Raw genomic sequence first — 18,120 nt, 5'->3', positions numbered from 1 at the left:
TAAACTACTCTGAGGTAATATGATAAATACATTGTGCAGCAAATTTGGGTGTCATATTTCTCCTACTACCAATCCAATGATTAGAGGAGATGAGGTCTCTTGGTTGGTTTTGATCTTGGCAGGGTTTTTCTCCTACGAGGCTGTTGGTTCATACAGGGATTTTATTATGATACATGTTACATCATTTCCCTGCTGTAGCCAGTTGAACACACTGAAATAACTGAAAAACACTGCAGCCAAGCCACATTTTAAAGGACTTTGCTATAGCATGGATCCAATTATTCTGGGTAAATAACTTATCTGATTAGGTGCCTTATTGTATTTTCATTTGAAAAGTGCTCTGATCCAGAGCCAGTTAATTAAAAATCTATTTTCAACCTTTTTTTTTTTCATTTCAAACAAATACGCCCTTACCTTATTGTGAGCATTTTAAAGTTTAGAATATTGGCCCTTCCAAGACATGTTGTAACTTAATTATAATAAATTCTGCTTCTTGACAATAGCTACAAATGAAAACAAATCTTCTCCACATAATGCTTTCTAAAAAGGCAAAAAAGAGAAAGATTGAAAAGTCCGGTTGACAAATTGCAATTGGTCTGCACTAGGGTACTTCAGTACATCATTCAGTATCACTGAAATGTAAAGGAGCTTTGTTAGGATTTAAAAATTGAGGACTTGGATTCCTACCCAGTTGCAATAGCACAGTGTAGCATTGTTAGTTCTGATTCAAGTGCAACTGATCAAAAGGTTATTGAATATTCCTTGTCTTTCTGCCAACTCTGAATGTCTTCTCCCTGACTGGAATATTTGGATCCTGTTGTTGTTCATTAACGCTTATCTTACATTCCATTCACTATCATTATCTACCTTTCTCAGTAATTAGCTAATTATATTTCAAGATAATTAGTTTAATGAAAGTGTGGGAAGTATGCAGTAAGAATCTAAGTGATATTGCCATGACTTCTACGTGGAGATTAAGTACAAAATAAGGAACACACAAAAAATTAAAAAGCAGGAGCACTTAAAATATTATGTATGAGTGTTTTACTGAAATACTTCAAATAAGTGCTAGTGCTAGTCTCCTCTTGGGTTCCATTGCTCCTTAGGGGTATGTAATGGTATGTTGGGTGTTAGAGATATGGAATAATTCCTTTATGTCACTGAGGCAGCTTTCTGGCCAGTAGAGAAGTAGTGCTTGTTACGGATTGTTTTGTTTATGGATTTCTCCAACACAAATAAAGAAATATGGAGAAATTTAGAGAAACAAAGTGAAATAATATTAGATTAGTGAAGTAGCTTTATTAATAGAAGGAAAATAGCCATACTGATAGTATTCCCCCATTTTAAGAAATGAGCACACAATTAAGTTGAACCTAAACCTAAATGCTTATTATTATCTAGTGATGTATGCATGTATGTATGCATGCATGTATGCATGTGTATGTGTGTGTATTTATGGCAATGTATGTATGTTTTCAGTGAACAGGGCACTTTGTTAACTGCTGTAGGAGAAAAAAGTATATTAAAAATTATTTCTTCCTTTAAAGAGTTATTTTCCCTCTAATGGCAGCCATGAAAATGTGCATCTCAATCTTCCAAATACAGGGAGCATAACTGACCAAGGACCCCTGCCGCTGGGCTCTGAAGTTCATCACCACCATATCTGCACTGAGTCCATGCTTCCTAGAGGCTGTTCCTAGCCAATGGCTGAGTATGGCTGAGACACAGAGGTAGCCCTATCCTGAGAGACATGGGACTCTTATGGCCCATTCTCCTCTGAGAGTCACAGGACCTTCCTCTGACAGCATGGTAATCTAGAACACTCCCACCCAACCCTTCTTCCTGTTCTGCTTCAGACTTGCCTTCTCCAGCTTGCTCCCTATTTTCTTTCACAGGCATTTCCCCCAATAAAAATCTATGCATATTTAATCTCATCTTGACATCTTACCCTTGGAGGACTAGCCTAACACACTGATGATGAAATCAAATATACTCAGGGAAAATTAAAAACAACATAACCAGGAAATACAAAATAAGAGGCAACAAACGATACAGTTGAAGAGGTCACACACACACAAAAAAAGACATAAAGTACTTGACTCAGACAGGTAAAGGGAGGCTATTACAGAAATTAGGATGTATAAGTTTGAGTACAGTAGGCATTCCAGCTGAGTGGAGTATAGAAGAATTGAAGATAAGTTTGAAAGGTTTACTAAAACCAAAATATAGAAGACCTTGAATATTATGCTGAAGAATTTGGCTTGTCTTTTTCATCTAAAGTCCTTCCCCTGAAAATGTGACAGCAGAGGGGATTCACAGATTTGGAAATGCTGAGCCCTAGCTTGTGCTTTCTCTTTCAGGCTCTTAGTGAAAAGGCATGACTAATATCTGGTGGAGTTCAGCAGTGCCAGCCCAAGAGGAAAGCTTTGAAGAGAACTGGGACTGGACTGAGATTTAAGATTCTAACACCTTGGTAGTTTCCTAGTGAGCTAAAGTATTCCACACACACATGCAACAAAGACTGCTTTTGAGACTTAGGTCTTAGTTCTAATTGGCTTCTTTTCTTTCTTCTAGAAACTGGGTTATGACTAGCAGTGTTTGGGCCAGAGTTGAGGCATGTTTGGCAGTGATGGCGATGAAAAGAAACCAGAAATGTAATGCCAAAATCCAAATGTATGACTGTTTTTGAATAATCAGTTTATTTGGCTAGATTATTATTCCTGTATGACTACAAAGCTGGAGGTTGGGTAGCAATGACTCCGGGTAGATAGGCCAGGGTTCTTCAGTGTGCCACAATCCCGTCTCCACCCTCCAGCCTCATATTGGGTCCATGCTGTCCATCTACAGTCCTGACTAGTGTTTGGAACGTTTTGAATGTGTGACCTCATCTACATTTACACCTAACTTCCTTTGCTGCACTGGTGTTGAAAACTCATACCAGCCCAGCCACATGGGCAGCATGTTTTTGCTTTTGGGCAATAGCTCTGTGTTTATAAATTAAAACAGCTGAAGTGAGTTGGATCCCAGGGGACTTTTCGGTGAGATTCTTCTTGTCTGATCAAGACACACAAAGGGTACCATTTTCTAGCAAGCACCAAGAGGATTAAATTATCAACAGTGGCAACTGAGCTTCTGTGCAATTAGCATTGACACTAATGGTTACACAGTCTTGCTTCGAGGAATAACCCAAGTCCTCCACAGGGGATGAGAAAGATTAACCCAAATCCTGTTTTCCTCCACAGGGGATGAGGAAGATCAGGGCTTATTTGAGGACATGTGTAATGGAAAGTTCTCTACAATATATCATCATGTTACATGAGCTTTTGTTAGGTTATGTGATTACTTGCATAATCTTTCTTTGAAGGTCCAAAAGCATTTATTGAAAGTCCATAGGAACCACTGTCTGTATCCCAGGTGATAAGGGTTATACAGGTGATTTCCTTGGTCATTGTTCCTACTGTACAGCTCCAGTAATAATAGAGTGGGAATCAGTAAACTTTTTCTGTTAATATATAATATATAATAATATATATTTTTGAGTACTTTGTCACAACTATTCATTTTGGCTTTGGTAGTTGGATGTGAAAGCAACCATTGGCATTATTTAAACAAAGGGGCGTGACTGTGTGACAATAAAACATTATTTATGAAAATAAGTGATGGGTAGGATTTAGCCAGCAAGTGTAGTTTGCTGACCCTGCCACAGGGCAGAAGGAAAAGGATATGCTTATCACAACTCTCCAAGCCACAGCTAAATTTTCCAGGGATTCAGGGAAGTGTCAGAACTCCAACCACCATTTTTCATGTTCCAGATTTCCTTCCTTGTGGTTAAAATGGAAGCTTCTCCATATTTCTACAGTCAGGTTCCCAGAAAACTATGCATTTTCTCCCCAGCTCACTCACCAAACTCTCCACCAATATTGTCCTTCTTGAGTCTCCATAGGTTTTTGGTCTTAACAAAAGCCTGGTTTTCCTGAGCCTGCCTACCTCAATAGCCTATGCAAATGGACAGAACATGCTCACAGAATTTTCCATGACCAAAGAATCCAACTTACTTCAGTTAACCCACCCCTCTTGCTATTCCTTACTGCCTCCTCTAACATATCTATGCCCATTATTTCCAAATTTGTATCTGCGGCCCTGACAAGAATTGAAACTTGTTTGTCCTACTGCAAACTGACAGCCATTGAGAGACCTAACAAACAACTCAAACTTAACAGAGTAAAACCTTGGATTACGAGTAACGTGTTCTGCGAGTGTTCCTCAAAATGAGTAAACATGTCTAATAAATTTTAGCTTAATACAAGAATGATGTCTTACAATACAAGTAGTACATGATGCCAAATGTCACATGATCACAACTAAGCCAATGGTTCTTCTCTCTCTCTCTCTCTTTCTCCCTCTCTGTGGGATTGTGTGTGATTATTAATGCAATGTCACATTTCTGCAAAATTCTCAAAAGGAGGCAAAACCAAGTGTCGTTGGATAGGTTCCTTTTTAAAGTTGCACGAAAAGAAAGATTCCATTGAGCCAATAGACAGCAGTACTTCTGTTAGTGATAGTGAAAGCCATACCACACAATAACCCTCCTCTCTCTTGTCTCCCTCACACCAGCCATGAAATTTTTCAAAGGCAGGTGCAGATTATTTTTCTTTATATTTAAAAAAAATGTTTATTTATTTATGAGAGAGAGAGAGAGCATGCATGCACACACACATACACACACACACACACACACACACACATGAGCAAGCAGGGGAGGGGGAGAGAGAGAGAGAGAGAGAGAGAGAGAGAGACATAATCTGCAGCAGGCACCAGAGCCTGACACAGGGCTTGAACTCACAAACTATGAGTTCGTGACCTGAGCCAAAGTCAGATGCTCAACCAACTAAGCCAGCCAGGTGCTCCTGTATTTTCTTTATTATTTTGTATTATATTACCGTATTGTAATCATTTTTATATGAATATTTTTGGGTCGTGGGATGAATCATCTAAGCTTCCATTATTTCTTATGGGGAAATTCTTTTTGATATACAAATGCTTTAGATTACAAGCATGTTTCCTGAATGGATTATGCTCACAAACCCAGGTTTTAGTGTATTGCCAAAACTGAATTTATTTCTGTCCTTAAACCTGTCCTTTCTTTGTCTTCCATCCTCAGAAAATAACCCCACTTCACCCTGTTACTTCAATCCCATGCTTGTATTCTCTTTTTCTTGTTTCCCACATCCAAGCCATCAAAACATATTCTAATTCTAACTTTTTCATTATTAGCCTTTAGTCTATTCCACCTCCTGGAATGGTAGTATTCTCTCTGGGTCAGTGGACATGACAACAACCTCATCTCCTCGACTCTGTTCATAGTCTGTACAGAGCAACAATAATCAACCTTTAAAGCATAAGGCAGGTCACTCCTGTCCTTTAATCTTCTGAATGAAAATTAAGAGCAAATTCCTTATCTTTTTCTGTTAAGCTGTACACAGTGTGGCTTGTATCACTTGGATTTCACTCATCATAGTGTTGTGGGCCTTCTTACCATTCCAAGCTCATTCCCACCTAAGTTCATCTGCACTTGCTCTCATCTTTCTGGATTGCTCTTTCCCTTCATGTATCAACACTGGATGTTTCTTGTCCAGATTTCAATTTAAATAGTGTCTCCTCAGACATGCTGACTATCCAAAATAAAATAGCCACCCTGTCACTCTGTATCATTTTATAACATTTACATTTATTATCACGGCTGTCTGTTTGTTTGTTTGCTTTACGGCTCCTCTGGCAGAGTGTAAGCTTCCAGGGAATAAGAGTTGTTTGCTTATTCAATTACCTTAGTTCTTCAGTCAATTGATTGTTTTGCATACTTCCCATCCATGAGACTCTTCTCGTTTCCTCTCCTTGGTTTTGATGGTAAATTGTGTTGACTATCATTTCAATAAGTCTCCTGTCAATAGCTCTGGCCTTTTTTCATCATACTATCCTGACAGTCATCACTCCTGAATGAATCAACTTTTACCCTCTCTCTGCCATTATTCTGCTTGATAAGACTTGCTGGAGAAAATTACATAACTGAGAAGATTGATACCATTATAAACTTACAGTCATCACCTCACCTGGGCCCTCAACACTGCCTGGCAATCTTAATATATTTCTTAATCAAATTTCAAATCTCCACCCCCTCACTCCCAGCAAATGAGCTCACCCCCTGCTTCATAGAAAATAATAAGTCGTCAGAGAGGCGCTCCCTCAACTTTCGACCACCAAAGCCACAGACCTTCCTTTCTTCCTTCCCTCCTGTCACACTGGCAGAGGTGTTCCTCTTCTAGATAAGCCCATGCCATCTATTGTTGTTTTGGAGCCTACTCCTTGTTTCTTAACAGGATATTGCACTGTTAGTTATTTTCTACTCTGTACTTGACGCTTCTCTCTCCTTACTGGCTTTCCCTCACTTATTATGCTTGATTTGTTGAATTTCTTTCAGTTCTCAACATCCATCAAACTTTTCTTTCTCTCTCTCATCCTTTTCTTCTCGCTCTTTTGGAATTTTCAGCATTTTTCCTCTCTCTGCAACATTCCTTCTCCTCCATGCTCTCACTCATACCAAATCATCCGGTTAATTTGTGTTGTTTTTTTTTTTCCCTTCAAATTTCAGCTTAAATGTTAGTTCTTCAAAGTGACCTTTTCTTTCTATGGACTATAGTTAGGGCCTCTGTTATTGCTTCCATCACATTCTGATCTCCCTCCTTCCTTATACAATCCTAGTTTAAATTATTTGTTTAATGTCTACATTCCTTGATCCACCAAAAGCTCCGTGAGGGAAGTGACCACAGATATCTTGTGAACCACTTTATTTTTGTACCTAATACACTGCTTGCCAAAGCACTGGCATTCACTAATGGATATTTGTTAAACGAATGAATGAGTGAATGGATGAATGAATAATGAACAGAAGAAGAAGGAGGAAGATGAAGAGGAAGAGAAGAAGGGGCAGAGTGGGAGGAGGGAGGAAGAAGAAAGGAAGAAGGACATCCCAAAGAAAAGCACAACCTAAAGCCTGAAGCTGATTTGGGTAAAGTATTTATTTCATTCCTCTTTCACTGAAGTTGCCCCATGGCTCCCAATAGATGGGAGGCTCCTTCCCATCAGGAAGGTGCTCCAGACTCACTCAATGCATTATCTATATGGGTAAGAAGCACTCTGATAAAGCTCATCAAAGATAGCATGGCTCCATGATGTCTCCAAACTGCTGATCTCTTCCAGCCTGATTATGTCTCAGATTCCATCTCCTGCTATTGTTGTTGCCCAAGGAGTCTGAGTTGACTCAGGTTTCCTTGAGAGAGGATTTGAGGGGAATGGGAGAGAATGTTGTGCTCCTCCTAGTGGTCAAAATATACCCGTTACAATGAGGTTTTGGGTGGAGTGGGCTTGTACTGGAGAGATTAGAGTTTGAGGCCTGTAGTCTGGGATAGCAGTTAGGAAGGTGTTGCAATGGATGAACAAGGCAGTAAGAATTTAAATTAGCATGGTGAGAACTCTGACTTTCTATTGTTAGATCATGTGTATACTGCTGAACACTAACATACAACTTAAAAATAACCAAACATAGAAGGCTAATTCAAACAAATGTGTTCTTATGTGTTTCCACAGAGTGATAGGCTGAAAAATTAGTTAAAAAAAAAACACAGTAATTTGAACATATCAAATTGGGTTACTGAATAACAAAAATATTGTTTTGAGCAAAGAACATATTAAAAATATCAGTTTACTATTTTAATTAGTTGCTAGAGTTAAAACAAAAAAAAAGAAAAATTAAAAAACTCCTTATTAGGGATTCAGTTATAGAAGCCTCTTAGATAAATGCTATGTGAATTTGATTTTCCTTTTATAATCTTTACCATGTCACAAAAAGAGTAGCAGATGACATAAGCAGATGGACTTGTGTTATCTGCTACTGCTTCAAATCTTCTCTAAGCATTTTTTTGGCCATATTCATAAACATAGGATATGGTAGAACTAACTTACATCTGTTTAAAATCCTTGGTAACTTCTGTTAGAATTTATTTTAGTAAGTTATAATATGGCAATGCTTTTTAAATTATGGGCAGTATTCTATCCACTTTAGAAATAAGGTCTGAGGTATATTTCAATACTTTTAGATAACTATAAGTTTGAAAGGCAAAATGTGCCTTTGAGTTTTCATATTAGTGAGTATTCCTGAGAAAATGATTGTAGATGATATTTTCAATTCATGAAAGAAATGGAGACAGACATGGAAAAATTCTTGTTCTAGTTAATAATTTCTGTAGCTTTTTATAAATTCCAAAGTATTTTAGGACTATTAATTTCACTCTTTACTTAGGCCGCCTTGTTTTGGTAAGTAGCATGTTTTTCCCCTGAACAAAAAGCAAGCCACCCTGTCTCCATTAACTTTGTTAATTCTGTCTGAGAAAAGAATGTAACCATGTCCACTCCTTACTTGGTAAGAGTTTGCCTGATTTAGTTTTAAAGTGACCACAGGGAAACACCTTGAATATTATTCCCACACCTATAAACTGGCAGAAAATAGCACACAGGGTCTCAAGGAATTCTTAAATAATTAAGTTTAAATTAAAGTACAGGCTAATATTTGTATAGTTATGGTTCTGATTATCGGAGAAATAATCCAAACCTAATGAAATTCACTAGTCCAGTTAATTTTTATAGAAAACTATTGTCATTATGCATTTAGTAGTTTTATTTGGTTGTATAATCAAACAGCAGGAAGAAGTATGCTTTCTGAAATAATCATAACTTTTAAATTCTGATTATTTGCTTACTACTTTATTATTTTAGAATAAATTTCACGATTTATTATTTTTTAAGCTAGATTTAAAAGCTAGAACCTGTAAGCCTCTAAGAAGCTCCAGGTGAGACAGTTACATACAGAACAATGTTAGTGAGGTATACATTTAATTTTCAGGCAAGTGTCCCTAACAGACAATCTTTAAGAAGGAATCATTGAGTGAAAACAGCTCCCTGCATTATGTCTATCTCCTAAGATTATTGGGCTAGTTCACGGATTTCAAACAGACTTGTAGAGTCCTGGTGTTCCAGAGAGGCTCATGAGAACCTCCACAGAGGAAGGAAGGAGATGGGAACACCTGGGCTAAAACTTTTTCCCTGATCTTTCCTCTTCTACAGCTCAACTCGGCCCTTACCTATTTAATTTGAGGGTTTACCAAGATTGTTTTATTTTTGAAATAATATTTTTTCTGCTGAATATAATTAATAGCCATAATATAAAATGAACACTTTTAATCAAGTAAAACAGTAACCTAATAATAATCAAATAATTTTGCCATTATTTTCTGAGTATTTAGGCCATTATTTCCATTTTAATTCTACCCAGGAATTGCAGTATAGTTTCAATATTTTTTCTAGGTTATTTTGGTATAACACATTGGCATTAGAAAATTTATAACATGTTTCTCCCCTTAATTCTTACCTTTAAAAATTCTCATTGTAGAATTCAACAATTTGCTAACACAGAATTTGTTAGTCATGGCATTTCCAGGACAGAGCAAAATAATTATTCAATATGCAAATACATTAAAATAGCACCAAGTCAGTTGTACATGACCAGGGATTAAGAGCAGGAACGGGTTAGCTCACAGCAAATGCAGATCCTGAAATATATACCTGTTTTTCCATTACTATAATCAATAGCTGTTGATTGTCTGATGTTCAGAAATGTTTCTGAGAGGAAAAGTTCAAGTTGATGAGTCAAATGAAAGATGACAGTTTAAAAGATAAGAAGTCAGGATTTCCCAGCCAAGAACAGAAAAGATAGGTTGAAACATGAAAAGCAGTTCTTTTGTGTGTGTTAAATATTTTCAGTTTCTAGTAGCTGTGGGTAGAACAGAACCTGTAATACTCATGGGCATACCTACCTACATTCCACACTGATGTGTTTACTTCCAGCTCTTAATGATGGGGCTGAAGTCCTAGAACTCAACAGTGCCGTTAGATTAACAATGTCACCCGGAGAATACATTAATGTCAACCTCTATTTCTCTGCAAAGAAACCTCCTCGTTCCAAGTTCCAATGAAGTACTTCCTCTTCAGGGTGCATAGTTCTGAAATATTCAGTTCACAATGGAAAAAGATAAAAACTTCAGCGCTTATCCATTTTTTCAGGCCAAAGAGAAATAAACGTCAGTGTCTCTCAAGCTTGTGATCGGTGACCTTTGTTGTCTGACAGGAAAATGAAAAACCACCCATTTTTATATTTGGCTTAATAAGGTACGTGAGGTAGCAATGCTCAATAGCCAAAACCGACTGGTGATTTCCTTTCTAGATGACCCATTAAAATTGGCTGAGGATAATGAATTCATCCATCACTTATGACTAAGTGTACTGTCCCCTGCATGCACTCGGGATAATAGCATTTTAGAATGAAGGGTATTAAAATCATCAGATAAATCTAACATTACTGGGGAAAGTCATTTCACGATGATCATTCAGAGGCCATCACTATGCACATTCATACCAGTTTCCAACTGGTTCAGGCCCAAAATTGGAGGAGAAGAGAGCAGGACAAGATGCAATTTCTTTCAAGTGACATCAGTATTTTTCAGCTACTAGGTTGCCCAGCCTTTTTCAGGGGGAATAAAAAAGGGAAGAGATAGAGATTGGAGTATCTCCTAGTTCCAGTTTTGTAGACGTTTTTTCTGCTTTTCACAAAGTTGAAACTTTATATATTTGATTAATATGAAGCCACGTGAATGCATAATATTCACACAGAATAGGAATGAAGTATGCTGAAGAGGAGCAGGGTTTACACAGCTCCGGGAGAAGCTGTCTGGTGTTAAGAATGTGGGCTTCCTCAGTTTCATTTTGCCTCCACCATTTGCTGCCTGGATAAATTTTCCACAAGGTATTTAACCTGTTCTCTCTGCCTTGCTTTCCTCAGCCATAAATGGGGATAATAATATTAGCTACCTAGTGAGGTTGAAGTGAAAATTAAATTTTATAGACACAGAATATTTATCATACGGACTGGCACAGAGTAGGCCCTCAACAAAGCTTATCACTATCATCATCAATCATCATCAATCATCATCATCATCATCATCATCATCATCATTTTGTTCTGACAAGGAATCTGAACAAACAAAAAGGTACTGAGCAAATGTGTTCTGTGTGAAGACTTTTCTTGATTTTCTTGTTTTTCAACTAATTGCTACAGAATACTCTCTAAGCCAGCTTGCATTTTTCTCTTATCAATCGAGTTTTATAGCCATCTTGATCAGAAACCACTCGTTTAACCCAACTAACACATACACTTTAGGCAATTTGGGATCTTCAAAGCACAATATTGGACTTAACTTATGGTGGTAGGGGCAAAGATCTGAAGTGGTCAGAAACCTCTGGGATATGAGTGGTTTGATTTCTGGTTCCCCCATTAGAGGAGGTCATAAAAAGACAGGATCTAGAGGGTCACTTAACTGAAACCTTCTGTCTACTGTTCATTATGAGTGACCTGTTATGGTAAAGGAGCATGATGGAACAGAGTAGATCTTGGAGAAGATATTTCAACCAGTTTATCTATACAACAGATAGTTTTCTGTCTCCAGAGCAGATTGTGGGTAGGAGATCTGGTTGCAATTTTGGTTAAAGAATACCAAGCAAACCAAGCAAACCGGCACCTGTGTAGTCTGGAAAGGCCATCACGAAGTCTATAAAATATGCCAAATTCCCCTAAACTGTCTTCTCTTTATTATCATGGGACCATTTAGGAGCTTAGGTAGGGTCTGTTTTTCTGATATGTCTGTAGAGAATATACTCATTTTTCTTATCATCAGATTTAGAAACTATAACTGACCACTGTGTACATGGTAGACTTGCTGATTAAAGTTTTGCTTATTTGCAGCCTGTCTTTTCCTAAGAAATAATTATTAATGCCAACTAACTCTGAAGTTAGATCCTGGGATGACAAGTATAAGTAAGACATCATCCCTGATATAGGCAATCTCATGAGTCTAATGAGGGAGAAAGCCCCAATGATATAATGACTCTATTTAGTCATTTAAGCATAAAAATTGCTCTAGAAACTGAGAGGAGGAAGAAACTAGTTGACCAAATAATCAGTTGCTGCTGACCAATTTTTATAGCTTTGGCTTAAATTCATTCATTTGAATAAACCTCATTCAAAGAGACAGATGGTCTCAAAGACTAAAATATCCCAAGACTGCTTCTCTCACATATCTCCATAGAACTGAATAAAAATGGGGCTTCTTTAGACTTCAGTGTTTCTTATATTGTAGCACTGAAGGAGACTATCCTAATTCAGCAAGGACTTCTTACTTCTAGGCATTCTTGGTCCCGATGTTTGCATTTTGATTCTATTAATATTTATCAGACAGCCACAGGGTTCCTAGCACAGTCACCAGTTATGTAATTTCATTGAGTTTAGTTCTTAAAAAGCCATGTTGGAGCATCCAACAGGGATAAATACTTATTGGTGGAACTATATATCAGAAGAAATCATTTGAATTCATTACTTACTATGCCCCTGGGCTATAATCTTATTGTATAGAAGGCAATGCTAAGAAGGAACTCCTAAATGTCACAACTTGGCTTTAGAATTCAAGGCAATAAATGCACTTATGTAAATTCTAGATTTCAAAGAGAAGATTGCTATTCTTTACCATGGTAAACTAAAATGTAAAAGATAGGGAAATGTGCTATTCAGTGTCTTGATCTGATGGCTAACTTAATTCTGTGCTGCAAGACCTGTGGACCACTTCTACTGAACTATATACGTTTGGATATTTTTCAAAATAGTGAAATTGTGGTCACACAGTAACACATAAAGGAAATTTGATTTCATTTAATTTAGGGGGAGTGGTCCCCCTCTCTTCTAGATACTCTTAGACTTATCATTCCTTCTTGCCTTGTCATTTATTACTTTTTCCTACACCACACCTGAAATGGGCTTGGTGTCCATTTTTTAAAATTATCGCGGTAAAAATCATGTGGTAAAAAACATGTAAATTATTGTGGTAAAAACATGTAATATAAAGGTAATCATTTTAGAAATTTTGAAGTGTATAATTCAATGGTATAAGTTCCAGAACTTGTCCATCACCTCAAATGGAAAGCCCATACCCACTGGCAGTTATGCCCTATTCCTTCTCTCCTTCCCCCAGATGCTAGCAACCACTAATATGCTTTCTGTCTCTATGCATTGTCTGTTCTGGATTGTGTGGCTGATCCTGATGATGAGTACCATCTGGGAAACAAATATTTTGTTGTCTAGAATGCTGATGTGATTCTTATTTTGGTAAACCTTGTCATAATTTCCCTCCTTTTCAAATTTGGTATGCGCATCCCAATACTTATCATTATGTACCCTGCTGTCAGATACTGATGGTTTAACTTTTATCCGTGTTTTGCCTTTTTGTGAACATTCTGCTTATATTGGACTTCCAACATGTTAGAAATGTCATCTGTAGTTATCGATGGATGAACGTGAAGACCAATAGGATGATATAATTCGTAATTAATTCAGTTGCTGAGAGCTACTACTTGGGGCTTACTCCCCATAGTGATCTTGAAACTCAGCAAATGTTTATTGAATACTTCCTACATGCAGAGTTCTGGGAGTGTACTTAGGTAAAGTGTTTAGAGACTTTGTGGATGAATTCACAGAACATTTAATCTCTCCAGCAGTAAAGGAAACACTATGGACTCTTCACTCTTCTCTACCAAAGAGGCTAAGTAACTAAATGGACTCTTTGGGCATTGGAGACAGTATATGCCTCACTTGGGTATTCTAGTTGGTTCTTTACATCAGCTACCTGTATATCAGGGTGGTTAAAAAGGTGATTCAGCTTATAAACAGGGAGATTTGGGTCAGAGAAAAGACAACACTTCATGATACATAATAGAGACAGTGACAAAAAAACTGAAGCCTACCTCTGTAGTAGCTAGATGGCTTAAACGTATCTTGTCTATCTCTTGCTAGAGGGAATTGGTATTTGGCTGAATCTGAAGGTTTGATGACTTAGAGCCAGGAGGAGGCAGTATGTGTTCTGCAATCAGTGGGTCTGGGAAATTGCTGCAAAAGTCACAGGACCAGAAAGGAGGCAGGCCCTCCTGGAGATTACTGTCTGTGAGAACAATACACACCTAGGAGTCGAGGGGTGGGAGGTATACATCTGGGTGCCAAGGGGTGGGAAATGGAAGACTGTGCTTAGAAACAGGCAAGATTACCTAAAAAGGAACGAAGATAGTTGCCATCAGCATACTTAATTTGACTTTATAATTTTTTTCCTAGAGTTTCCATTCCATGTAGCTGGAGACTCATCTCTACATCCAAAGGATAGACCTTATGGCTATTATTGTTACCATTCTTATTACATGAATATTTATGATTGTGTCATACTAAAATATGTCTTGGAAGCAGAGAATGAAATGTTCTTATTCTATTACTTTATTGAGTTGAAAGTCACATAAATTCATTTTATTTCTATTTTGCTCTGAAGAATAAATTTGGATGCTTTCCTTCAGAGGCAATATTATTTTTGGTAATTTTCTATCAAAAAATGAGAGAAAAGATAACTTTGGAAGTGTATCTTTGACTAAACATATATTATCTATTAAGTCTACAATATACATTTGCATTATTAAATATGGAGTGTGTATAAAACATGGCTCTAACTTCTGATTTACTAAGTAACACCAACCTAGGGTGAGCATAGGAAGATAAAATGTGGGTAACAGTCACAGTGGTATTCTCAACTCAAATCTTCAATTTTATAACTACACTTACTTTGGATTGCAAGCTTTATCTACTATTCCTCTTATTTTGGAGGTAGGGGGGAGAACATAGATTATTTATGGAGGTATAACAAGTACTGAATCAACTCAAACTGAAAGTTGATTAGAGAATAGTAGGGTTCAGGAATGCTGCTATCAGAATGAGGGCCTAAATGGGCCATGGGTCCTTCTCACATCTATTGTTCCATGATTCACACCTTCTGTGTACCTTGTGCATCTGACAAGGATACATCTTAAATGTGATGAATTGATTTCCAGATGAGGTATCATCCTTTTAAGCTTGCAAATGAAATGCACCTCAGTCATTGCAAGAGTGACTTCCTTTCCTTCCTTGAGGAAGGAATAACAGCAATATAGTAATAATGCCAAGACACAAAGGTACCCATTCAGCGGAGAGAGTCAGTTTTGATTACTCCTACAAATGAGCAGAGAAAACTGGAAAACTGACTCAGTCATCCAATATCAACGTCAAAGAATTCTTTTTTTAAATTTAGATGTCACTGACATAATTGCTGAGCAATCCCACCATGCCTCTCACAGGGCAGTGCAGTGAACTCAGCTTGGGTGTCTGGAGTTGGGTGAATAAGCACCACGAGGAGGTAGAACTGCTGGCCACCAGCCTGGTGTGAGTCAGAAAAATGAGGTCAGAGGTTGTCTGTACAATGGCATCTCTTCTGATTTGACACTGAGCTTTCTCTCCATGAATTTTGGACTTTGTTTTCTCTTTACAAAGAAAGCATAAGGTATAAGGTATGAAGGTATAAGGACACCTTTAGGGTACTACTCAGTGTGAGTAATGAAATAACAATCTTGAGGCTTCACGGCCATTAAAGGGCAATAGGAAATTATCCCCATGATGAGGGAAATATTTGTTTTCAGCTCACTTATGGCCTTATTTGCTGGGGTTGATTAATTTGCATTCCTTAAGTAATTATTGGCTAATAAAAAGGACCACTAGGAGGAGGGATGTAATAATTAAAGGGGGAAGAGAAGAACTTCAGAGCAAACATGGTCTCCTTCTCTGTTTTGCCCAAGTTTGAATCAAATCCAAAGATGGAAAGGGTCTTGGTTCCTTCCCATCTCCACTTCTCCATTATTCACATCTTACATACACTTTTTGCATCCAGCAGTGATATACCTCAGACACAATGCTGTGTTTCTCAAGCCTCCTACAGAACTTATTTTTATCAAGCCAAGTGCTTTCCTCTTTCTACGAAAGTAGTTCTTTTACTTAGCACCTTGAATATTTCTTTTTCTAAATTCTAGTTCTCAATGAAGAATTGTTTTGAGCATTACAGAAAATCTACATAGAGGACAGAGCTGGGAGAAGAACAGAGACAGAAGCCATCTGTTGCTTTGGCTATCCTTATGCAAATTGGAAAAGCTTTTTTTTTTCTTTTTTAAAGATTTAATTTTGAAATTAAAGTAGTTTAAAAGCCCAATGTTAAATTAATAATTTCTATCCCATAGTTTATGAAGTATGACTATAAAGTAACATGATTCACTTCATTCACCTTGTAGCACATAAACATCTAAATAAATATATTAGAATACACAATAGGAATTTTTATTATTATTCAAATGATAGTATCATTTTCTAAAACATTTTAGATACATACTCTTGTAGTTTGCTTTAGACCTAAATTAAAACTAGACCCAAAATTGTTTTCACTATATAATTACATTTTCTTGCCTATTTTTCAACGTTTTTGTCAGAGCTGGAACCATGTATCCCCTGGCTGTTTTCAAAATTCAAATCTGTTTCAACATAATTTAGCACCTTTACATTTTTAAAGTTATTTTCTTTTAGTTTCAAAAGAGATCTAGGATCTTACATCATAGTGGCAGCAATGGAAACTGTCTAAAGACTAATAAAAACAAGTGTTATAAAGGGACAACACTTATTTGGGTTTATGATATGGGGCCAGTTTGTTTTTAAAACATCATTTTATGAAATGTCACACCCCATATATCTATCTGTTTTCAAAACCAGTGTGATTGGTGGGAATTAACTTAGATGTTGGAAGAACTCCCTGAGTTTTTGTTTGTGTTCTTGTTTATTGTTGTGAGATTTTCACTTGTGTTCAACCATTTCCCTCTTCTTCGAAGATGCTAGTGCCAGAAGCTTGGCAGGAAAGCTGTCAGTGGTTGTTATGAGATTATTTCCTGAGAGAAATAGACCCATATTCTTCCTCTTTTTTATTTTATTTTATTTATTTATTTTTTATGTTCATTCACTTTTAAGAGAGAGAACAGAGCATGAGCAGGGAAGGGGCAGAGAGACACACACACACACATAATTCGAAGCAGGCTTCAGGCTCTGAGCTATTAGCACAGAGCCTGATGTGGGGCTCGAACTCCCGAATCCTGAGATCATGACCTGAGCTGAAGTCTGACGCTTAACTGACTGAGACACCAAGGCACCCCTCGTCCTCTAACTTCTATGCAGCAATTTTGAAACTAAATTTCTAGGTTATTTTTGTAAGTGGATGGTGTACAACTCTCATTACTGCAGTAGTTAAGGATTTGGAATCTATAGTAAGAAGCTCTCAAGAATTTGAAAGGAAAAAAGGAAAAAAAATTTGAAAACAAAATCAGAAGGAGACCCCCTTAGTGAAATTGATACTAATAGTTAATATATACTGTGTTATCCAACTGCAGAAATACCACCTTGTAGTAAAAAAAGAATATAATTAAGTTAACCCATTTTAAGAAGGTAGTTGTAACTGCTTTAAAAAAAAAGTATGTTGTTGCTGTTTTAATATTTAAATCCTATCAAGATAGTCCCAACTGTTGAATGCAGTGGGCCCAAGTGCCAGTCTACAGATAAGCTGTGTTAGAATGACCTGGGGAGTTTTAAAGTTATCATTTTTAAAGAAATTTTGGTATAATCCCTAGGGTTTTCATCTAGAACTATTGGGTCAAAATTGCAGAGACCAAGGAATCTTTACATTGAAAACATTCCAGCTGATCCTGATGCAGTTTGGTTATGCACTGCATTTGAGACTTCCTGATGCAAGGGAGGGTGTCCTTAGCAATTATCCTCAGAGAAACTACAGAGTAGAATAGAGATCTAAGATGAACAACAGGCGATCCTGTTTTAAGGAACCATGTGTGTGTGGGGGGGGTGTGGTTGGCGGTTACCAAAAATGGGTGCTATGCAGGCACCAAAGAGAGGAACCCAAATAATTCTGGAGAATCCAGCTGGACCTTCAGAAGTGATGCTTGAGCTGAGTATGATAGTATGTTAGATGAAGTAGGTGAGTGGAACATGTAGCAGAGGTACACTGTGTGCAAAAGCAT

This window comes from Prionailurus bengalensis, chromosome A1 (assembly GCF_016509475.1).
Source record: "Prionailurus bengalensis isolate Pbe53 chromosome A1, Fcat_Pben_1.1_paternal_pri, whole genome shotgun sequence".
Lineage (NCBI taxonomy): Eukaryota > Metazoa > Chordata > Mammalia > Carnivora > Felidae > Prionailurus > Prionailurus bengalensis.
Note: the sequence above shows the minus strand (reverse complement) of the source record.